The 25,492-nt window shown below is 38.7% G+C and overlaps 1 protein-coding gene across 5 annotated transcripts in view; it reads right to left on the minus strand.

Moving 5' to 3' along the window:
- The window catches only part of SGCG (sarcoglycan gamma), a 126,895-nt gene extending 101,675 nt beyond the window's left edge, over positions 1-25,220 (minus strand). For 3 of the 5 annotated variants that reach the window (XM_065678537.1, XM_065678536.1, XM_065678535.1), the window contains exon 1: positions 25,025-25,217. The gene's annotated coding sequence lies outside the window, so the exon portion shown is untranslated. Of the gene's footprint in view, positions 1-25,024 lie in introns of all 5 variants that reach the window. The other 2 variants (XM_065678538.1, XM_065678534.1) reach the window with 2 other exon arrangements.
- Positions 25,221-25,492: the final 272 nt, after the last annotated feature.

The following is a 25,492-nucleotide window of genomic DNA, read 5'->3' on the forward strand; positions in this document are numbered from 1 at the left end:
TCAGCTTTCATAGACACAGCACATTGTAGCCAGGCAGAGAAACAAAACCTAACTCCACTGTTGTTTTTTTTTTACTCTTATCCAACATCTTGCGTAGTTTCTCAACCAAAAGGGCTGTCCTATCTCCAGTCCCGTCTTTACACTGATATTCCTGCTCAGCTTCATTTTTGAAGCTCCTTCTCTTGATTGTAGCTTTTAAAACCAATGGGGAAAATTCTCCTTACCAGAAATGGTGTTCCTTCCTTGCATAATTCACAAGTGCATTTTAACAAAGGGGGTATTTATGCAAACCACAAAAGACTGAAGTCTTTCGTTGCTCTAATCCCTGCCCTGCTAGTATGAGACAGAACATACCCACTGCCATTTTTGTATCACTGCCACCTTCAATCAGTTCCTTTTAGATGCAGACATAACACAGAAGATTTTCCTTTTCTGTCTAGTGCATGTATAGACCAGAAACCACTGCCTTCAAACGACTTACCTACGTATTCTAACAACAGCTGACAGCATGCACTACCCAACCACCAATTAAACAGTGGTGGTTTGAAAAGTTCTATTATAAGAGTGACCATAGACTTTGGGAATGATGCAGTACCTGATACGTGACTTTACGGCAAGATGTCCGAGGTGAGGTGTGAAAGAACATAGCCACTGAGGTTACTCAAGTACCAGTAAAATGCTGATACTAGGTCCAAACAGAATGTCACGTATGTTAGGACAAATGCTATGTTGAAACAACAGAACCCACTTCCCACAGCGAAAATTAAGAGTTTGGGAACCTTTGTGTAAGGCTTACACATGCAAAGGTAAAGACTGAACACCTTTTTGATGTTGAGCACTTAACAATACAGAGCTAGACTGAGATGCGCAACACCAACAAAGAACACCAAGAGGCGAATCTCCTAGACTGATTTACCTTTATTTGATGCAATGAAGAAAGCATTAAAAAAACATCCTGAGGGACTTCGTCTTTCAAAAAGACAACATGGCAGTTGGACTAGATGATCTCTGAAGATCCCTTCCAACTGAACTATTCCATTCTGTTCTATTCCAACATACCTCACATTTCTGTAACCTGGATTTCATTTGCCATTTTGTCTCATCTTACTCAGCCACACAATTGAAACTATTCAATTGATCATAATTCTTTGTTCTATTGAAATATCAGACCTCTAAAACCCTGCACAGCCCTTTTTCAAGGTCTTTTCTATGATAGTACAAGCCACATGCATTGTGCAGGACCTGTGTTATATGAACAGGTCTCAGCACAGACAGTTGAAGATCTCCAAAGATAGTGCTCCTCAACTGCAAAAAATTTAGCATATATTCCTACTCTCTGTTTTAGCCATCTGTTTGTCCTTTCAGTACCCTACTGCTTGTGCCATGGCTGCTTAGTTTCTTAAGCTTCTGGTTAGAGAATCTCTTGAAAGCTTTCTGGAAATCTGAGGAACCTATAATCAACAAGTCATTTTTACTGATGTAATTTTCTATGTGCAGGGACACATGATATCGTATACCTAGAATGAAACTTAAACTGGGATTGCTCAAAAGGCCAATCTAAATTTTTAAAGGAAAAATATCTATCCAGATTCCAAGTCAAAAGTATACAATCATTTGCTCTATCTGGTTCTTGTCAAGGCTGCTTTGCCTTCATGACACATACATACTTCAGAAACTTAAGAATTTATCTCATTTTTTATTTCTCAGGGTACAACAACAACGTCAAAAAGCTGCATCTAAATGTCTCATGCATCAAAGGAGAAATTACACATGACAATATTAAAGACTGACAGAACAAAAAGAAGCTTTTATTGTGGCATCCAATTTTCTGAGAATTAAAGGACAAGTATCAAAGTGGTAGCAGCATTAAGATGAAGGTTGGAAACTGTTAATTTTTGATAGACACTTTTGAAGTGTTAGGAACTGGTCAGATGTTCGTAAGTCAAATGAGAGCAAATTAGCAGCTTAAATGTTGAGGTTTACATGGAATAGGTACACACTAAATTATGAAAAGTCTTTAAAAAGAGGCAGCTAATAGTTGACAGAAAGGCAGAAGAGGCTATTAAACCAAATAAAATTCAATTGAAGTGAAACAGCTTCTATTGTAATTAGAATTATTAATTGAAATGAACGCGCTACTTTATTTAGGTTTATTTACCTATTTAATAAGCCAGTGCAAGGAATTCTGAAATCAACTTCAGCAACCTATCCAGGGTGATTTAGGCATTCACCATTCTTTCAGCAAACTAACTTGTGGACGATCTGCATATGCATTTAAGCAATACATACATATAAAGGAACATTCCTCCATATTTTTTTTTAGGTACTTTCTAGACGTACATTAACAATGTGAGCAAGCTCACAAATCTCTGCCATACACAGTAAGTACATGGAAGTTGATTTTAAAACCCTCTGAGGAAATTCGCTCTGCCAAACATATGCAGCATCAGCCCTGCATTTCTCTGTAATAACAAACTGGTTATTAAAAATGTGAATGGAATTAACAATAGCCATTCTACAAATACTTAGGCTTAGTATCTTTTGTAACAACTCCACCAATGTGGTTTGAACACAGCACAGACTCAAACTGACAGAACTACTTGGGAGCCTTTTAACCATTTGGACAGACATGGTGGCGCCTTTTTGATTTCCTGGTAACAGAAACTGCTATGTAAAATAATCTGAAGGATTAAGTAACTCTATCCTCCACTTCTCTGTAAAACCTAGACAAATAGTGTATGAGGAGCCGTTTTCCTACTTACTGCTCTGCCCCTTTCTTCCCCCCACCAACAAAAAACCCCAACCAAACCACAAAACCATAAAAAACTGAAACCCATAGGGTTTGGGCAAGAAAACAGACATATTAACATCCCGATTCCAATTCCATCCTGGAATTCCAATGCAGATTTGGAACTTTGAAAGGATTCTGAAAAAATCCTTGGCAGGGAAAACTACTGAATACAAAGGATGAATCACAGGAGAGCTTATGTACCTTTAACTCATCCTGATATGATGATAACTGTAGCTAAACCAGACACCTGTGACATGTGGAAATTTTAAGTGTTCTAATCAGGGTTTAATTATTATTAGTTTGCCTTGAATCCAAATGTGTACTAAAACTACTGTAAACAGAAGTGTAAAGTAAGTGTACTGCAAAAAGTGTATTAAGACACTAATCAAAACCAGTAGGCAGCTATTTTGTAACACTCTGATGACACAGCCAGATATAATGTATAAATGTTTCATGTAAATATGTGAGCAACATGACCACCAAAGGGACAAATGAAGGTACGTGTAGCTGCAGTAGGCCTCCAAGTAACCGCAACTTGCCAAAGAACAAAATAAGCACAAGGTATCAACAAGACATAGAATTGCAAATAGGCAAAACATCCTGTCAAACACACGACAAGGAAGACTTCAAAGACAAACAAAAATAAGAAATATCAGGAGATGATAATACAGCCCTTCCCCTTTCTGGGGGAGAGAGGCAAAGAGAATAAAAACCTGACGAGGAAATATGGAAGACAAACCAAGCCTGCTTTAGTTCTGCCTTTTCTCATTAAAGCAGTTCTCAAATCTGATCACCTTGATTTCAATGACTGAAATGGAAGACCACAGCCATTAGTGCTGATTGTATGGCAGCTATCCCTTTGGTTTTATGTATTCACAGCTAGCCTGAAAGATGATTGTTAGAGACTCATATTTTTGTATGTAGTGATAATGATGTAAGTACGAACAATTAGCACAGACTATGTTGTTAATGACTAAATTTGGCAAAGTTGTGATTTAAAATTTAAAACTGGCCTCACTTGTCAATATAAACACTCCCCTCCAATACAGCAATCTGCATTTCCCTGATTTTATATATCCATGTACGTACATACATCTACACATATACGTATGCCTATCCATGATTATACACATACTCCCAATTCAGCTATACCATATTCTCAGAATGATGGAATCAGTAAGTGTGAACTTGAAGTATTCTTGACCAAGTTTCACTTGCATATGGGATTCCCAATAGGTGGAAAAATTTAAACAATTGTTTACACAACTGTAGATACAGTATCACCCTGTTCACTACTTTTCTGCTTCACAAGGCTGCCATAGCTCATGAGGGAGACCCTGAGTGCATGGGGTTGTAGACTTAAGGGTTACAGAAGAATACAAAACAGATTTGCCATTCACCACAATTCCGGAAGCCACATAATTCAGAGCAAATAAAGCTCAGGTTTTGCAGAAACTGACAACTTCCATGGCAAAAAATGATGGAGAAAGAACAGAGAGAAAATGAAGCAACACAGAAAGGAGGACAACAGTGATCAACGCGTTTTTGTTGCAGACTGTGGCAGCCTATCTCATATTGGAGAATTTTACCTGTGGTAGGAGATTAAGCTACCATCGTAAAATAGCCAAAGGCTTATACTGATGAACTGTTCAAATGCAAATCAAAGCTAGTTGGTTAATGGGTGTTAACGGTTTTGCCTGGAATGGAGTTATTTTTTTCATATGGTGCAGTGCTTTCCATTTAAAACCAAAACAGTGGTTTGGTCTGTGTTTCAGATATTGCTGAACAGTATCATAGCCTTCTCTGCTCCTCACACTGCCTTACTGCAAATGAGTCAGTATATATACCCACAGATGTGAAAATACATCAAAAGATAGTACTGCCCAGACCTTCACAATATAAGAGTGTCCAAGTGAGAAGAATGAAGAACAAGAGGGAAGGACATGTAAGCTGGCTAAAAACTCACCACAAAACCTCAATAAACATCTACTCACATTTTTATGTTCTGGTAACTTTCCCATACACAGTCCCCTCTCCCAGGCATGATGTGGTTCAGAGCCTGGTACGTTCACACTGCTGGCACAAGTAGCATTTTGAGACAGAGTGAAGGACTTTCCCTTTTTACAAAGAGGAATGGCACTCTGCTGCTGATCTCAAGGGCCTAATCTGTTTTTTTCCAGAAGACATCTAAAACAGCGTAACTTTTTGATTTATTCAAGGTAGATGATAAAAACACAAATAGCTGTTGCAACAACCAGTGCCTCTCGGGCAGCAGACACGAAAGAGTTCTTTGCTTTTCTTTTCCTCCTTCATGTGCAGAAAAAAACCCACCAAACAACCAAACAAAAAAAACCAAAAATAAAAACAAACCACCAACACTCAAATGACTTCTGCCATCACTCTCAGAATCAGATGGTCATTTACCACCAGCTAGCATGCAGTCCTAGACAAGTTATCTATACATGTGACCTGCAATGGAATTACTCCAGTCTAGATATCCACATAGAAAACGGCAGCATTGTTCTTTCACTGTGTGCTTCAAGATGTCAAGCCTGGGAAACAAGAGTCCAGCTACTCAGGACTGAAATATCTGATATCACTGCCTTCATTGACTCCGATCACATTTCAGACCACAGCTCACCTGTATCCAATCTCTATGTGCTAGTTCATCTAGCAGGAAGATACCTTGCAAATTACTTTAAACAGGATTACAGTTTAACTTCCAGTGGATGGTAGAAAATTTACTGACTAAAGGAGGATTCTTCAAGTTAACTCCAGGCCCAGGGCCTGACTTCTTTCACTGTTTTCACTGGGACTTGCTGGAGTACAAAAAAAAGTGAAAACATGCCACAGCAGACTATCATTTCAGAGCAAAGAGTAGGCACATCAAATGCAATGATGCCTCAAGACAGTCCTTATGCTAAGAATTTAGCCAGATTGAAAAAGGGGGTGAAACAAATTCATGGAAGAGGAATCTGTCTAAAACTCACATAAAAAGGCATGACATCCAGCTCTGATAATTCCTGAAATATGCATAGAGTGCAGAAGAATATTCTGGGAATATCACAAAAAAGCTAAATGTTTCCTCTCCTTATATTCTTCCCTAGGCATTCGTTACGAGCCACTGTCAAAGACAGGCTATTGGGCAAGATGAAGCTGTGGTATTTCCAAAATTTGTCATAAATACAGTACTGGAGATCCTGGCACCCCACACCCTTCTCTGCTTCATGTTAAGGTGAGAAAAGGCATAATTCATTTCCACCTACAAGAGTTCAAGAGTGAGTTGTTGTTTCTGTACTGGCTGAGTTGTCAAGAGAATAGCTGTCACCTCTAGCAGGGAGCAGGGCATAAGTGGCACCCATCCCAACACAGACTAGCATTCTGAGACTGAAAATGATGACGCCTCAGGAACAGAAAAGCATGTTATCCTGTCTATGTTGGAATTCAAGTCATTAGAAGAAGTCCTACCTATACAATAATGTACATTCATCTAATAGAACAAGTCTTCCTTGGCAGATCACAAATCTCTGTAGAGAGCTATGCACTGCAATTCCCACAGCTATAAACATTATGTAGAGAAAGCCATGTAAACAGACACTCTCTAATACTCCAAGACATATGAGAACTCCCCTTGAACATATTCCCTATAAGCTTGGTTGTTTTCAATTTGGGTGATTTGTGGATATATTTTCTACAATTGACAATGAAGACTCATGTTCGACTCAGGCTGAAGTGGTTCCTCAGATGCAAGCTGGGGGGTGGCAGGTTCTATTCAACAGGGAGAGGTGCCCAGAAGATGGAAGAGCCAGTGTCAGATATCCTAGGCTTCTACACAGAAGAATTCTAGATCAAATCCTGATCTCATCTCAGTGGGACACTCTAGCTCAAATTTCTCAGCCAACAGTCTGTGTGGCGAGGGCTGACACTTGATGAAAGCAAACATGCAAAGACCATCATCCTTGGCAAAACAGATATTTTCTCCAAACTCAGCAGTACAACATGCTAATAGATGCCAAATTACATTTCATGTTAGCTCATGCCGCTGTATCCCATAAAACAGAATAACCCTAAATAAACACTCTGGGATAACAGCTTCACCAACGGTGACAGTTACAGCAGCATCACGTCTAGGCAATTACTGCAAACCAATGGCTTGTATAAATATAGTGATGCCACCATGAAGCATTCAAGAGGTAAGCAGTTCAAGAACAAAGAAGCCTATGTTGTGAAGGTCCAGTGTTCTGAAGTAGCTGCTATACCATGGTATATTCCAGCTTACATGCAGCTAGGATGAACTTATCTCTCCAGATTCTCAGGCTTGAAAAGAATGGACATGAGCCAGTCCTCACTAAACACCTCAAGGTCAGTGGACATACTTCTCTCTGAAGTCCTTTCCTGATTATAATACAATCATAGAATCAACTAGGTTGGAAAAGACCTTTAAGATCATCAAGTCATGTTCCCTGTTACATCAAAACCTTTTATTCTTTGCTGCACAATCACCCAGCATGAACAGACTGGTTTGAGTGAACCTACCTAATATTAATCTGCAGTGTGCCTGTTATAGCATTCTCTTGGAAGATGGAGTAGTATGCTCCAAAACTACTAACTTTCTGAATTTAGTTTCTCACTCCCCTGCCCCTTTCTCTAGCATATGATCAGAAAGGTGGACAGCTCATCAACTATACCTTTTTCCAAATCACATTAAATAAAATTCTCCAGCACAAAATAACTCCTTTGCTTCTGTTCTGGAGAGAGAATTTTGGACTTCTAAAATTTACAGCCACTGCAATACATACATGTCTGTTTTACACTAACCATATGTGCATTGTACACCAAGCCATAAATTATTGTAAAGACAAGTTGAACTATAAATCTATAAATCTTTAGGAAACATAGCTCATAAATGCAACTTAAATTCTTAACATAAAATCCTAAAAACAGTCTGCCAAAACACATCAATATGAAGAAATTTACATTCACTTGGTTGACCTGTAATTTTTGAGAATGATGAGATTTGCCCCAGAAGGGCAATTTCCATAGCATTTAACCCATCCTTGACATCTGCTAATGTTTATCATGTCCATTATTACCTAGGTATGTGTCCTGTACCAAATATTTACCATAATACTTTAAACAGTGTGATATATTTAAAAACCACTAATATTCCAAACATCCAATGTTTACAAATATGTAAGTTTTGTTATAAGACTGTGACTTTCAGTGAACTTAACAGAAGAATTTGTCCTTTTACCTATTCAACACAGGTGAGATCTGCTTTTACAAATTCATGTAACAAGTATAATTCCCTTGATCCTTAACCTTCTCTCAATTAGCCTGTTTTCCAGAGAACCTTCACTGTCAGGCTATAGGATGAACTGACTGGATCAGCAATAGCAGGCCAATCCGCTCCTGGTGCTTTCTTTTCCCAGGATCCTTGGGATGGAAACCAAGGAACAAACACTGCACTGGACAAGCCCTTTTGGTGGTGCCACATTTTCAGTGGGCTGATTTTCAAAGGACCGAAATCCTTTTGAAACTTACACTTTCTGTCACAGTGGCACATGCAACCTCATGCCAAGTGAGAGGCCTTAAGTCTTCAGGAATAGACAGGTGGCTGGAACTAGACAACCATCCTAGAATGATCCACAGCCTTTTCCCTATGCTGTCCCATAAAGACTTTTGGGAAGAGTTCAGGAGTCGGACTAATCAATTGTTTTTGATGGCAGCACCTCACCCCAAACTGTGAGTAGCACACATGGAAGACTAGAGTGAGCACAGAGCAAGCCTGGTATTTCTGGAGTGGAGAAAAACGTTTTTTTCAAAATTACTCTTAATGTTTTATTTTCAGCTTTACAGCAATATAAGGAAAAAGCTTAGGCCTGAGAAGTTTGGTAAATGCTTTCTCCTTGGCCAGTTACTGTGACCTTGTTTGCTACTTCTAAAGGAAAACAAAGATGGTATTTTTGTTCAGTTGAAATATCTAAACTGCCTTCTACGACTGCTTTTGATTAGCAATTACATGCAAGGTCAAGCTGCTTTGACACCATGCAGTTTGATAAGGTGCTTCCATGGTTAAGCTACAGAAACTTTAATGTTACTACCAACTCAAGTTTGACATAAATGTGAAAAAGGGATTGTGTAGGCAGGAAATATTTCATACCAAAATGTATCAGCAAGTCTAGCTAAAAAAGTAAATACGTAATCAAAACATAAAAAAGTGTTTGCTTATATATATACACACACATTTTATTTATTATTATTTTTTTTAGATATACACACACCAAAAGGGGGCTGTTCCTTGAAGCTTCTCTAAGGTAATGTTACTATACACAGGATTCCATTCTGCCATACCTTGCTGAAGGTAAACAAGATAATAAGAAGGACTTGTCATAAAACACAACAGCTTTTATCCCAGTTATAAAAATGTTCATTCTGACATCTATCTGCTGCAGTAAGCCTGTGAATTCTCATTACAATTGCAGCTTGGCTGGTCATTGAAAAAAAAAAGAAGGATTTGGAAAAGTTAAAAACAGATAATTGGATTCTTACATGACTGCAATATAGTTTGACACTTCTAAGGAACACTACGCCTTCTTGCCAGTGAACAAAAGGTTACAAGGCATAAGTGTCTCCTGTCACTAAATAAGCTATGAGATCTATCCTCTTGGAAAGATGGGCTCTATTTAGTCTGGTATTTACAGAAGTTAGGACATTATGATTCTGTTATAAAATTAAACACACCACCAGAGTACCACTTCCCAGTAATATGCATGTATTCTCTGTATTTACATCAAATCTATGTCAGATTTGCTATTAAAATGTAAGCCAAATATTCTGGCAGACATGAGGCACTCTGAATGGCATGAAATGGCTTTGTGCCTTACTTCTGCAGACAAACTATTCAAGAACGAAGTCACCAGAACCACAGCTTTAATTATATTTGTTTAATTCTGGGAAAAAGCACTAGTGAGTAGAATGTTCTCTTGCCTGTAAACAGACACTTCTGCAAAGGAAAAAATCCAAATATCTCTTAGTGGGACAGAGCATCATTCAATAATGATGATGGAGAAGACATAAAATTTAGAACTATCAAACTAATTGAAACAAAACTCACGATTTCTTATGACAGCTGTAATGAGAAAGACTATGTTTTTATTTCCTACAATACACTAACTACACTTACAGATTCTTTATTAAGTCAAAGCTCAAGGAAACTCATGTAACAAAATGTTTAACCTGCATCTTACTTAAAACTAACCTGCAATGACCTTCTTGAACTTCTTAATGCGAAATCTTTCCCTAGGCTACACAAAACTTTCTCTGCAGTGTCGCCTTTCAGTTACTGCAGCTTACTACGTAATTTTGCTCTGCAGCAAGGCCAGGCAGCTTTTCATTGGGCTTTCAAAGTTTAACTGGCTTATGCTGAGTAAATTAATAGAAAGAAAAAGTTATCTATACTTTATAGATATATGTTTATATATATATATGTACACACACTATAGAGATATATATATCTATACCTAAAGATAAGTGATAAAATTGTCTTACAAATAAAGAGACATGAAGATGGGTGAAAACATGCAAAAGAAACCAGGAAATAGATGACTGAAGCAAACAAAAGGAAAGGAGTAAGAAAAGGTGAAGATGGAAACAATCTGCAGCACTAAAGCACACTGGCAAGAAACAAGTGCAGATAATGGAATAGGACAATATATGGAGAAATAGGCAGAAATATGAAAAGAGGAAGATTAAACAGCCAGGTGGAAAGGTACCTTCCTGCAAACAGTATGAAATTCAACTCAAAATTCTCAAATCTTTAAGTGTCTTGTGGAATAGCTGACAGCTAGCAAATCCATTAAAAAATGTGTTTCAACGGCCTAGTAATAACATAAATAGTTGAGAGGACAATCTAATGCCATAAGCATCTCCATTTACTCAAGTGATACAGGGCTGTATCACTAGGTATGGATGACGACAACTCACATGAGGAGACAATGTAACATTTACAGGTTTTATTAATTAGGTTTTAAAATTATCACGAAAAGAAAGCATAAAAATTAACTAAATCATAAAGGCAATGACAGTCATTTTAGCATTACACAAGCAAAAGCTATTAAAATCTTGTATCCCTGAACAGAGTAACAGGAGTATCCCATCAGAAAGGAGGCAGATACACAGTATTTCATAGGAGTAAATGGGAAGCACTTGCTACTAACAATCATTGGAATCTTAGAGAATTTTCCATTTTCCTTAAGAACCAAAAAGGTTTTGAACCTTCATTTAATGATTTTATAATGAATAGAGATAATTACTGAAAATTCAACTTAGCAAAATTTAGTACTACTACTTAAAAATTGGAAAGACATAAAAATTTTCTTGATTAGATAACAAGTCAACACAGACCACCAGAACTACCACCTGGGTATTAACCTGCCATATGACCAAAACCACTTCATTTCAGCTCTTAACTGAATAGTGAACATTGTAAGATGCAACAACTGTGAAATAGAAGTTATTCTTTTGCTTAGTTTGTAGAGATGAGCTCACCTGTGTCTACCTACAGGAAATGGAACTCTTCCCTGGAGAAAAAAGCATTTCAGCTACTTCTCCTTCAGTATTTCCTGTTGGATTATTATCTGAACACTGTACCATTTACAAGTGTCACAAACATTATTTTCATAGAGAGTCATCACCATATAATTAAACATCTGATCCCCAGATTTTTTTTAAAGTGAAATATAATGCAGGAAAACTTGATACAAAAAAGATAAATTTAAACTTTCCCACTTTCAGCTGCTCTACTACCAACTCAAACACTAGTTTTAGAATCTTTTGCTTAATTTTTCATAATAACTCAGGTATTTCTCAGTATGAGGCAGTTCTTGAGTTTAAAAGTAGTTATCAGTACAGACAAAGAACATGTAACATTAAAGTTTAGAGTATATTGGCAAATACATACATTCAGAAATAGAGAATTTCATTTTAGTTATTTAATTAGTTTTGTGATTTTGTAAGCTGTTTCAAGAGTCCTCTTCAAATAATGTCATATTTAATAGTGTCCTAGTGTAGCATGTTAAAACTCAGCCAGGACACCTATTATGAGTAGATAAATGAAAGTGCTTTGAGTAGCTTTCAGACATTTTTATATTCTAATGTTGTGCGCTTCCCATTATTAATACCTAGTTCAAGATTCTCATTTGTTCCTGTCAACTGATTCTAGAAAATACTGATACAGTGCAAGACTGTTCTACAAGAAAAGGAGATAATCTTTTCTTTCCATTCTCATCACCCTGTTTCCCTAATCTTCTGCGACTACTGAAGATATCACCCGTTGTCCCTGTTTCTCATACAGTACCAATTGCTTTCCTGTGACAAAAGCCTGCAGCATCTCAATTAGCTCTCATGATTATTATTTTTTTTCTCATTAAAGACCTATATTGTGCAAAAGCATAATTCACGTACTCAAGGCTAAATGAGTTTACATGTAAAACTAACAGGAGGAAAAGACATACCAGCATCTCCTTTAGAATACTGTCTGCATTAATAAGCTATTCAAAAGGATGAATATTATCAGGATCAGGCAACTTGTATGAGATGTCTGTTGCAGCTGATTGCAGATAGCTTGCTACTAGCTATCAGTTGTACCAGATTCAGTCAGTCCACTCATTGTCAGGTATGCATTTTCTTCTTTTTTCACATGATTGCAGATAAAATAATATTTTCACTGATGTTTTTAGTTAACTTACTGCTTTCATATGGTAATTGTCTTTGGAGAATGCTGCAGAATGGAAAAGAATTAAGAAAGAAATAGTTGCCTATTGCTTATGTACTTTTTTTAAATTGTCATACTTTTCTTTCATTTTCATCATTCATGTTTTTATGCACCACAAAAAGACAACCTGGTAATTTTGAATCAGTGAGGTCAACTGAGGCAGCACAGATATTGCATGCATCCCAAAACTCTGATATCAAAGTAAAACCACTTTGAACTCTTTCCTTTATCAGTAAATTCCTGATGAACTCAGATTCCAAAGTTAGAAGATTTCAGGTAGAAAAAAGGGGAAGAAAGGCCAATATATGGAATATATTTGTAGTTATATACATAAATACCTTTTCACAATGCAGTCCACAAAATCTTATTTAGAGTAACAACAATTCCATATTGATCAAAATAACATACACATGCACATTTTGCTGTTGAAAAATCTCAAGAAGTGTCATTTTGGGTTTGGGAAATGAAAGTGTAATTCACATAAAGATGTTGTCCTGGGTTCAGCAGTAGCAGTCATTTTTCTCCTTCTTAGTAGCTAGTGCAGTGCTATGTTTTCATTTTTTTTTTGGCCTGGGAACAGTGTTGATAAGGCTGATGTTTTCAGTTGCTGCTCAAAGGTTTGTTGTTGCTCAGGACCCCATTTAAAATCATTCTTCTTCCAGGTCACATGATAGAGAAGGCTTACAATCGAACTGTAATTAGTGCAGCCCATTTACTCCATTTATAGTCTACTCTTTTCAGTGCACATCTTCTTGACCCTCCATCCCAGAGAAGTTCAGTCAGTCCTCCTTGGAGAGCAATGGCTGACCTCACTCTGTTGGCAAACCCAGTGGTTTCTTCCACCATAGTAAGCACATGGCGCTTGCCTTGGCAGGTTGGTGGGAGTGTGAAACGTGGATGGGGGGTGGAAGGGGGAATCAACATGGATGCATCCATCCATCAACTCTGTCAATGGATGACTTTCTCAGTTGCCAGGAAAAAAAAAAAAAGAAAATGGTATTTTAGGTGCCTTAGAGCACCTGAGGCATCTACATGTAGCCATCAAATATGGAAGAGTCCTGTCCTCCTACAGCAACAATTTCTGGCTGGTTAGGACAACATAGGGCCCTTCAGTCAACTAAATTATGCCCCAATTGTCTACTTCAAAAGTAGTCTTGGATGTCTTTTCCTAAAGGTTTTATCAGCTACAAGCACAGTATTTAAATATGCATAGTGACAATTATGCTGTTCCTCTGGTAAATAAGATGAAAGCTGACAGATTATTTCTCAGAAAAAAACACTATCACAGATCAGGGTTTAAGATAGTGTGTGTGATAATCTTTGAATCTTTCCAAAGGTTTAGCAGGTCGCAATAACTTGAAGCTGGATTTGAAATTCCTTAGTAAGTTCACAATTCACAGGAAGGATCCCGTTTATGCAGACAGCTAAGAGATACCTTCATATTTGAGATGATGTTTCAGTAGGATGTTTATCCCTGTGAAAAATCTGCACATGCGAGACATGTCTCGCTTGGGGCTTTTCAGCCTGGAGAAGAGAAGGCTGCGTGGAGACCTAATAGCAGCCTTCCAGTACCTGAAGGGGGCCTATAGGGATGCTGGGGAGGGACTCTTTGTCAGGGACTGTAGAGAAAGGACAAGGGGTAATGGGTTAAAACTTAAACAGGGGAAGTTTAGATTGGATATAAGGAGGAAATTCTTTCCTGTTAGGGTGGTGAGACACTGGAATGGGTTGCCCAGGGAGGTTGTGAGTGCTCCATCACTGGCGGTGTTCAAGGCCAGGTTGGATGAAGCCTTGTGTGGGATGGTTTAGTGAGAGGTGTCCCTGTCCATGGCAGGGTGGTTGGAACTAGATGATCTTGAGGTCCTTTCCAACCCTAACCATTCTATGAGTCTATGATTCTATGATTCTATGTCAGAAGTATCTGTAGCTGCCTTAGGTTCTGTGAATAACATTAATTTGACTGTTGTAACTTATAAGAGACAGAAAAACCACATAGTAGGTCAAACTGCCAAGACAAATTCAAGGTTCCAAGGAGTAGTCTTCTGCTAACTACTAGGTCTGTATTATCTTCTTAGTACTTTTTGTCGCATGAATAAAACCATAATTGCCAGGAAAAATTACTGAGACACAGCTGTAAGGTAAGCTTGTAGTGAACTCATCCAAAGCTGTATTCCCATAGCCTCACTAGGTATTCCAAAACCTCATGGAGCTGCTATTTAAATGAAAACAGAATTTTGTACGCAATCATAAAAAATATTTTAATTTAGTCACTTCTGCTGTTAATTAGGATTTTCTGCACACTGTGCAGAAAAGACTCTGAGTCCATGCTCATCATTTACACAGTGAGCTTGAAGGTGCAGTACTCATGGTAGAGACTGACCCTGAATCAGAGATTATACCTGAAAATGACAGTACAATCAATAAGCCCTAATGATGGATAAATGAGAAGCAGATTTCACAGATGGCCTCAGCTCTTGGATATTTGCATGGGAAGCTGATTTTTGGATAGGCATGGAGTCTGAAGTAAGCCTGCCAGCCAAGAGTGGATGCAGCAAATGTCTGCTGGAAACATGGGCTGGAAAAAACAGAAAGAAGTTCTGCACTTGTTCACCTGATGATAAAACTAAAGAAAAAGCATAAATCAGCATGCATGGCCAAAAATAATTATCTAGCAATATAAGGTCTTCAATCAGTTTTGCATTCATCACAGATAGAAGTCTGGCATGCTCAAAGACCTATGTGCAGGTGCCAAGTATATAACCAACCTGAGACATGAATTTACTGGCATGCTTATGCACACTTGCCTTTTGTTGTTGTTGCTGTTGTTGTTGTTGTTGGAATGGGGGACTGAATGGATTTGTTATTAGCATAGTTTTGGACTCAGCTGAGCAAACAATAATGAGATGCTGGTTTGGGGTTACTGACTGAACAGGCTGCAAGTTAACCTGCTATTCAGATACCCCCCCCCCCCAAAAAAAAAAAAAAAAGAAAACCCTGAATACAAATCCAGGGGGAAAAAAAAGGAAAAAAAAAAAAAAAAGAAAAAAAAAGCTAGAATTTACACACTTTCAAAATATCCCAAAGACTTCAATAAGCACTGTGTAAGAGACACTGTATAATGACAGTAACAATTCCAAGAAAAAGTGTTAAGATACCCCCTGATTCTTAGAGAGATTACCACAAAATAATCCCAAAACTCGCAAGAGTTTAGCAATCGTAAGGCTTAACTAGCTAACTATAGCGACAGGACAAGGGGCAATAGTTGAATCTTTTAGGTTGAACCTAAAACAGGGGAGATTCAGGCTGGACATGAGGAAAGAATTTTTTACAGTGAGGGTGTTGGATGCAGTATCGCTGGAGACACCCAAGGCCAGGATGGATGTGGTTCTGGGCAAGTTGGTCTAGTTGAAGATGTTCCTGCTTATTGCAGGGAGGTTGGACTAGGTTACCTCTGAAGGTCCCTTCAACCCAAACTATTCTATGATTCTAACTACAAGATAATACAGACGCACAGCACCACACTTAAAAGGAGGGATGTTTTCTTTTGGTATAAATATTTCATTTGTCCCAGATTTAATATTAAGCTTCACTTATGGGAATAAGAAAGCAATGACAGTGAAAATTCCCTTAGCATCTATATATACCTCCTTTATTACTCAAAGGCTAGTGTTTCAAAAAGTACAATTTATTACTATTCTCATTAAAAGAGTCTCTACACATTAGAAAGGCAGGTGCAAGCTGGACAAAGAGCAGAATCACACATATATCATAATTATACAGTATTAAGAACTCAATAACCCATGTTGATGGGTTACTGCAGACACTTCAGAAGTATAATGACTGCCCCTAAAAAGGCAGGTCTGATGAGACTGCTATTTTGTTCTCAGCCATCAGTCAAATTTGCTGTTAAGTCGACAGCATATGCTAACAAAAGAGTATTACTAAAGAATAGAAAAAAAGACATTTTCCCATCAATGTATACACTTTCCTTGAAGCCCTTTTATTTTAGCTGGAGGGTGCTGTGGGGCAGCAGAGGGAATTTTCACTGATGGTCTGAGTGAAGTTGACTTCACCTTTCTTTTGAAAAGTTAGAATTCAAGATTTTTGTGGCCTCAAGTTTGCTATAATCCTGAACATGCAATGCTCAATATTAACATGAAACCAACTATATTCCTTAAAACATAATACCTCTAACTGCATTTTAAATATCTTAATGTATGCTCTCGCATAAGAATCAAGACCTGTGCAATAATACTATAATACTGTCATAGATTTCAAAGCAACGTTCAGTTGCATCAAGTACTGAAGCACATCTACAGCGCTTAACCTGAAATGATCTTTTTTAAAAGGAAAAGTTTGTATCAGTATCTTGGGTAAATTCTCTGCAAAACTTGACTTAAATGTCCTAGTAATTTCACCCTTAAAAAAAGAGTGATGAAGGAATCTACTTATCCCGCAAACCACAGCTTTTTTTTTTTTTTTTTGCCTTTTTTCAGTGGTATTTAGACCAAGTAATATCACAACTTAACATCATGACCATTAATGATGTTTTAGTTCAAAGGAGTAAAAAGCAGTTCAGATCACCTCGATTTTGGGCTGTGATTTTATACAGGCTGAAGAGTAAACATTGAATGTTCTTGAATTAAAACACTATACTTGACAAAATAATAAGTTGACTCCAAGTGTTCATAAAAACGTGTACATGAGGCCCTTAGTGACATGGTTTAGAGGTGGACTTGGCAGTCCTGGGATAACAGTCGGACTTGATCCTAAAGGTCTTTTTCAACCTAGTTGATTCTATGATTCAGTAGACTATCTGAACACGTTCCTCTGAGGCAGATGTCCATTTGCAGCTGAATGCTGTATCCATAGCATACAGCTGAATACAATGGTGGCCAAATTTTATATATCAAGTCACTATTTTGTTTCTGACAAAAAGATGCTTATGAAAATAAAGTAAAAAATTAGTCAAGAACTGACACTTTCATCACTGGCATTTTCTTCTATCCATGTTTGATACTAAGAGACCTCCTAGCCCAGAAACTCTCTCTGGACCATCTCCACCTGATGGCTACCAGTGAACTCACAGTCCATCAATCTGAATACTCAGCTTTGAAGTCCTTTATATACGTGTCTACTACGACACGTGTGTGACAATGAGTTTGACAAATTAATTAATTAATAGTTTCATTTTATTGCTGACAGATAAATTCACCAACTGTTATCAAACAATGAGAAACGGTGAATAATGAGCTGATCACCTTTTTTCATGTCACTCAATGTCACGGACTTCTGTCACATTATCTTTCAGCACCTCTTTCACAAGCCAAAGAGCTGTAATATATTCTATCATCTGTTGAAGAATGTATAGCATCTCCTCAGTATGTTTCCTGCCTGTCCCCAGTTTGTTTCGAAACCTGTATCTTTTTTGAGTTAGAATAACTTTAAGTGCCTATGGCACTTAAAATTAACAGAAACATAACCACCTTTTTTCCATTATACATTTTTTATATTACTTTAGGTTCCTATTCTACTAATTTGTAACATTCCATTCAATTTTCTGATCATCACTGAGCTGTGAACTCACATTTTCAGAAAGTTCCACTCAATAATTCCAGTACTCCTCTTTGAGCATCCAACAATGCTCAAAAACAGATGACTGGGGGCAAGAGCTAAAGCAAAGATCCTTTGAGAAATTACTTAGCATCTACTGAGAATTAATGTTACATGCCCAGAAAATAATACTGCTGCTTTAGTAGCAACTACCTTGATTAATTCACTATTATTCAGCTAAAGTTCTCACTTTCCTACTAGCTTTCTTCTTCAAATAATTTATGAGTTCACTGAATAGTGTATGTTCCGGTATCTCTTATTCCAACACATCACTGATAACCTGTCTCATCTGGAGTAAAAAAATAATTAACCATTTATTCCCACTCTCCTTTCCCAGGTATTTAAGGAACCTCTCAGACTTTTCTCCTACAACTCAGGCTCTTTGTGAGTTTTTGGTAATAAATATTTTAGAAACTTTGAGGAAATTAATTGATAGTTCATTTGCATGTGTTCTTTGTTTACGACAGGAGATAAAACGCATGCAATTATTTCCTATGACACTATTCCAGAATTCTTTATGTCATATCATATGGCAAGGTATGCTGAAGCTTTTAACAAATAGACTAGGAATATTCCTAGTTCCCTCTCATTGCTAGTAAAGGAGACCTCAGTCAGATTTGGTACAAGCAGTTTGGAAAACCCGCTCCTTTAAATCTCAAAGCAGCTCTTTAAAAGCTTATGCTCATTGTAGGTATGTGAAGGGGGAGGACAAAAACAGCAGCAAGCATCAAAACCACCCTTTGTAGAACAGAACTTTAAACAGTGTAAGTGAAAACAAGTGACAACAACATGACAAAGGGCTTCCGCAGGGAATTTCTGTCTACAAATAGTGCCTTGTTAGAATGAACTACTCCTCCGAAATTATCAAATCCCAGGCCAGAAAAAAAATGCACAAAGTCCAGATGCAAAAAAAAATCTGACTTTTCACAGTCAGTAGAGGACAGGGTAAGAGTTGCTAAAATTCAGCTCACTGGGATTCAAGAGGTTTTTATAGTGTCTCCTGCCTTTTTTAATTTATTTTTTATTTTGAACATCCATCTTCCTGTCTATTATAGAATAACTGGAACAAAGATGCTCATCATCCTTCCTGCTAATGCTGGTGACAATGTAAAGCAGAAAGAGAGCTTCATAAAACCAGCAAATGATTCATAGACACATACAAGTTAGTTCTGCTCTGTCAGTTAAAAGTGGAACCTCCCTTAGGGCATGTATTTTTCACTTAAAATTGTACCATTTATTAAAAAAAATTAAACAGTCTAGAAAGAATCCTCTCTCCCTGCAGAATGACATAATTGTTCTTCATAATTCTTCAACTGTTTAGGAAACTGGGTGCTGAAGCCAAAGCATCAAATGCTGTGCTAAAACCAGATGTGTATATTTTTATGATTGCAATTATAAAGTTAGGTGCTATACACATCATTTGAAGTGATCCATATAGCTTACCATTCTTCCAGGTAAGAGCAGAAAACCTATGTCTCACCTTCCTTTCTCCAAACTAAGGCTTTACTGCAGACTATCATCTCCCTAATGCAAAACTGTGAAGACATGCAAGGTATTTTTGCCTGGGACAAACTGCTAAAGAAGTTAAACCCTCTCTTTTGTTTTAGAAGAATCTTCACCTGTATTTTGAATACATTAATACTTTTTTTAAAGCAACAAATTCAAAATAAAATCCTGCAACGTAGTTTCAAAAGAGACAAAACTATTAAAAAACAACCAAATATAAAAACCCAACCCTACACTTACACAAACAAAACAAAAATCCTGTGAATACATGCGTAAGACTTTGACAAACCAGGTAAACTAAATGATAAAAAGTTAATTTCACTGGTGATATATCCAAACCATCATGTTTTCTTGACAAATGAAACCCAGTTCCCCTTGCTTTTTGGTTTACATAGTACACAGTACTATCCAGAGTTCTCATCTCTCATCAGCGATTTCTGAAGTTGATGTAAGAATACTTTGTGTACATTTTGGACTTCTGAACCTCAAAATATTGAAACAAATCAACAGCTTCTCTGAACATCACTGATCTTGATTCAGACAAATCCCAACCTATGCAGTAAGCATCCAGATTTTCACTGACAGAGAAAAGTGAAACAGCATACTGACATGAGTTTGTTAACCTGTCAAAAAAAGGGAAGCCCTGATGTCTGAAGAATTAATCACTCAATGCTCAAGCAGCTGCCATTTACTATAAAAAGTGAATTTACCACAAAATGTTAGTTGGAGAATATAAAGCACCAGGAATATGTATGCAACCATACAGTACACATACCAGACACTATCATTCCTACCATACAAACAGAAGTAATTCCCCAACCATAATGTGTCTTCCCACCAATGCCCACTGGTTTCAGGCCCCTAGAAGGAAGCTGGCAGAATCACAACATGAGTGTCTATAATCCCTCAAAGAATGTTATAGACTGATAAGAACAGGAAAGTGTTCTCCACACTGACAAGACCATTAATGTTTTTTCAGCTGGACTTGTCTTGCACTGAAAACAGCAACTAAAGAACTTCCTGGGATGACCTTGCGTTAGGCAGCCACTGAGCTAAAGGAAGAAGGAGATCTCACTATCTAGAAGGCTTAGTGAACTCATCACATGCCTGAAATCCTTAGAAGAACTCGACTTCTTTCTACGACTGTGAAGAACACAGGTCATCCAACAATGAATGTCCCAAGAGAAGTAATAACATGACCCTGCACTTCAGACAAGAAGATGTCTCTGGCCAGTGCCAAGGCATCGTAAATGGTTTTCTAAAAACTGAACCCTCTTTCTAAAGACCAGAAGGCTTCAGAACCCAGTATCAGCTCAAATAACAAGGAGGAAGTGGTGGGCCACCTCTGGACTTTCACAGTTACTGCTACCATACGCTTTTCAAGACTGGCTACAACCTCATTTCTCAAATGACCTTGGGGAGTTTGTTTTTGAGAGCGGAGTAGGAGATTCCAGGAAAAAAAATGAAATAAAAAAAAATCAGACAAATCTTTCAATTTCTATTCTCTTTTCCTGTCATTTAATCAATATGTGCAGTTTTTTAAATTGGCACCAGGTAAAGACTGCGTACTTTTTATGTATGTGCATGTCCACCTACATTGTGAAAAATACATATAAAAAAACACAGGCATCTTCAAACCTTCTAGCAAAAATCTGCATGCAAAACATCAAAGCCTGAAAAAGTGTTGTGTCTGAAGAAATTAACACAGGGAAACACAATTACCTTATGATTTTTCACAAAAGAAAGTTGGAAATTTGTTTACAAAACTGCCATAGGGTGTGGCATAAACATATATATATGCCACTTCGTCTGTTTTTGTAATTAATGCATGTTTCTGTTTTGTACACATACAGTTTCTTTAAGCTTGAAACTTTTCCCCCAAAACTCCTATTCTAAAACCTATCTACGTTTCTACAGCACAGAGAAACATGTTTTTACCAGTAATTTTTTTACAATATTAAAAAGCAATGTTGTTTACTATATAAAGTCCAAACTCTGTAGAACAACTGTTAGAAAACAAGTTGTGTCCCAAAGTTACATAGACAGGATATTATGAAGTTTTCAGATTTGTTTATAATAAATATTCATCTTCAGAAGTAGGGAATGCTTAATGCACAACCACATGTAATTTATGTAAATCATACAAAAATTCCCAAATATGTTGCAATATACAAAAGTAATTCAAATTCAAAGGCTGATACATGCTATGTGTCTTTAATCAACAGCACTATTGACAAATACATTAATTTGGAACATTATGGTGAGTTTCTCCACTGAAGTGGAAAATAAATAATTAGATGTTCAGCATCATTGTGTTAAATCTAAACCTCTACATACTAGCAGAAAATAGGTAAAATTTAACATAGAATCATAGAATAGTTAGGGTTGGAAAGGACCTCAAGATCATCTAGTTCCAACCCCCCTGCCGTGGGCAAGGACACCTCACACTAAACCATCCCACCCAAGGCTCTGTCCAACCTGGTCTTGAACACTGCCAAGGATGGAGCACTCACAACTTCCTTGGGCAGCCCTTTGCAGTGCCTCACCACCCTTACAATAAAAAACTTCCTCCTTATATCCAGTCTAAGCTTCCCCTGTTTAAACTTTAACCCATTACCCCTTGTCCTATCAGTCCCTAATGAAGAAACCCTCCCCAGCATCCTTATAGGCCCCCTTCAGATACTGGAAGGCTGCTATGAGGTCTCCATATCACATTTAATATAATGACAATTTGCTAAGAGACTGTGGATTACTAAGATTTTCAGGGACATACACCCATAACAGAGATTAAGGTTTTTTTAAACAATACTTGTAGTTTTCCTCTAATGTTTTCATAAATGTGTACAAATGTTGACCTCGCATGACCTTTAGAAATTACCTAAAACATAGTAGTTAATCAAACAGCTCTATGGTTTGACACTTTTTACAATAAGGGTGGTAAAATACTGGAACAGGTTGCCCAGGTGTCATCCCTGGAGACATTCAAGGCCAGGCTGGATGTGGTTCTGGGCAACCTGATTTAGTTGCAGATGTCCATGCTCACTGCAGGGGGGCTGGACTAGATGACCTCTGAAGGTCCCTTCCAACCCAAGCTATTCTATGATATTGTTCCCCATTATTTCCTGACTAAAGTCACCTATTATGAGTAACTGTCAGAAACCAAAGCACTTACATTACCTTGGTAATTTTCATGAGGTTTGTGGACAGCATTTTAATTACAAATAGTATACATGATATGATTACAAGGTACATTGCCCTGGTGTATTTTGACACTCAGGAAAAAGTATTTGGTCACTCAGTGAAAAATGTTGTATTAAAAAGAATTTCTGCACTAGAAGCCTCAAGAGCACCTTCTTTCCTTGAAAGCTGTGATGTTTTGTAATAAAACCCTCATAACAGAAATACATATGACTCCTACTTTGGGTTTTATGACAGTTGATAAGGGACAGTAATACCCACACTGATACATCATATAGTACCTATGGGCAAGCAATAGATTCACAAGAAAAACACTTTGAAAAGTTAGTCAATGACAGCTTAGAATGACACCTTCTTTTAATCTACTACATATGCTTGCTTCTGAGCAAACCAAGTTTTAACTGTCATGATTTCAATAAAAATGGCAATTCCTTAGTGAGCTCTATCTTTTTTAAAAAGGACTATAGAAAATTTCACAATAGAAAATAAGTTTTATATGTTTAATAAAGTCTGCCACTTGCACAAAATCCCAGAAAACAAAAAGCACCAGAGAACAAAACACACAAAAGTGGGAAAAGTGGGAACCATTTCAAATTTACATATGTCTATACTTCTCTTTCCTCAGTCCTCTCAGCTTAACGCAATATAAAATTCCATTAATAAAAAACTGAGCATACGTAAAACAGTCTCAAAGCTGCACTGGGTCATTAACTGTGATAGACCTTCTTAGAGAATATAACTGTGTGTTTATTAAAAGAGTCCCAATCTGAAAATCACTGTAAGTATAGTGCTTTATCAATGTCCAAGGAACACTCACTGGCATTACCTGCAGTAACAGACATGTTGCTCATTTGAGTCTGCTTCTGAATGCTCTCCTAAGTGTGACCTAATTTATTCAAAAACCTAAACAACATTACAAAACAAAATCCAAGAAACCGAAAAGCTATACATACTTTTCTGATCTGACAAAATTAAGCTTGTTGCATTTAAGTTTTTCCTTGCTTTTGCAACATTGTGGGATCACCTTGGTACTTGAGTATCTGTAAGCGAACCAGAACTGCAGCTGGTAATTCTTAAGGCAAAACATCTCGGATGTAACCAAGGGGGTTCGTGCAGAACATTCTCTGTAAGGGGGACCTCGCCTTATTAGAAACTACTTAAATCTTTTCACTCTCAGGGCAGTCTGCAATCTACTCTTTGTTAGGATTGGTGAGGAAGGCGGCTTTTGAAGCATACCTTCCTTCCTAGGTTTTGTTGGTTTTCTTTATGGTTGCTCAATATTGTTTTTTTCACTGTGTAGCAAAAGCAGCTAGACCCTCTGTGGGGCACACTGCTCACTTTTTATTCTTTATTTTAGAAGAACTAAGCAAAAAATACGAATCTGACTATGAGCGGGGGGGGCGGGGCATAACTGGGAAACATTTAAAATGGAACATAATCTCCAACAGTGTCAATGAAAATCCACGTATTTTATTAAAAGTGTCTACTTAACCCGCAGATGTTCAGCTAAAAAGCCCTTGCAAAGTGTGATTCAAAAGCAGAAGCCGTGCGTTTACAGGTACATCACATAACACAACAAACATACTCGAGTCTCAGGTGTACTGCTATTTTACTGCACGTTTCTTTCCGGTAAGATTTCGCTGTTTGTTCTCCTTCCCCAACATACCTAAACTGACACAAGCAGACACACACATCCTTCTCCGGAAACTGAGTCGTCGCTCTCCGTAACGAACGGCCACAAGCACCACGGAGTGAAACAAGTTACACGCAGGACCCTCCCGGCCGCGCAGAGGGACGGGGCACCCCGCCGGCACGGCGTCGGTCCCCCGGCAAACAGCTGCCCCTCCGCATGGACACCGCTCCGCCGCCCCTCAGCCCCGCTGCAAAGTTCTCGCCGGCCGCAGCCGAACCGCGGGCGCTGAGAGCAGGAGATCGCAACCGGCGCAAGCCCCGCTCTTGCCCAGCAAGCCGCTGTGCAACCCTACACCGCGGACTGCCTCCCTGCCTTCCTCCCTGCGCTCCGCCCCGCGGCGAGCGGTGCGAGGATAACTTTTCAGGGGACACTCGCCCTCTCCCGGCGGCTGGGCCGGGACGGGGTGGAAGCGCTCACGGCTCAGGGACAAGGCGTGCGGGGCGGTTACCTGATGTCCCCGCTCGGCGGCAGAGCAGGGCAGAGTCCCCACCGTCCCCTTCATGCCCGAGGGGCTGGCGAACCCGCCCTGAGGCGCAAGTCTTCATCCAGCTTCCTCCCCGCAGCCAGCGCCTCCTCCTCCGTCCTGCCGGGACGGCAGCGCTGCCTTGCCAGCGGGGCGGGCAGGGAGAGAGGGAGGGAAGGAGGCACCGGGAGAGGGCGGGGAAGGCACCGTGCCCTCCCTCTCTCCTCCCCACGCCGCCGGGGGAAGCGCTCGCTCCCCCGTCGCTGTCTCTCGTGTCTCAGCCGCCGCGAAGGAAACGGGACTCCCCCATCGGCCGCACGGCGGCGGGTGAGGGAGCACTGGGGCCGCCGCGGCCCTGCAGTCAGCAGCTCTGGGCTGCGATGGGGCCTGGCCCTGGGAGGCACCGCGGATCCCTCCCACCGCCGCTGCATCGAGTCCCGGACTTGTCCCCCT

Source organism: Lathamus discolor, chromosome 4, assembly GCF_037157495.1.
Source record: "Lathamus discolor isolate bLatDis1 chromosome 4, bLatDis1.hap1, whole genome shotgun sequence".
NCBI lineage: Eukaryota > Metazoa > Chordata > Aves > Psittaciformes > Psittacidae > Lathamus > Lathamus discolor.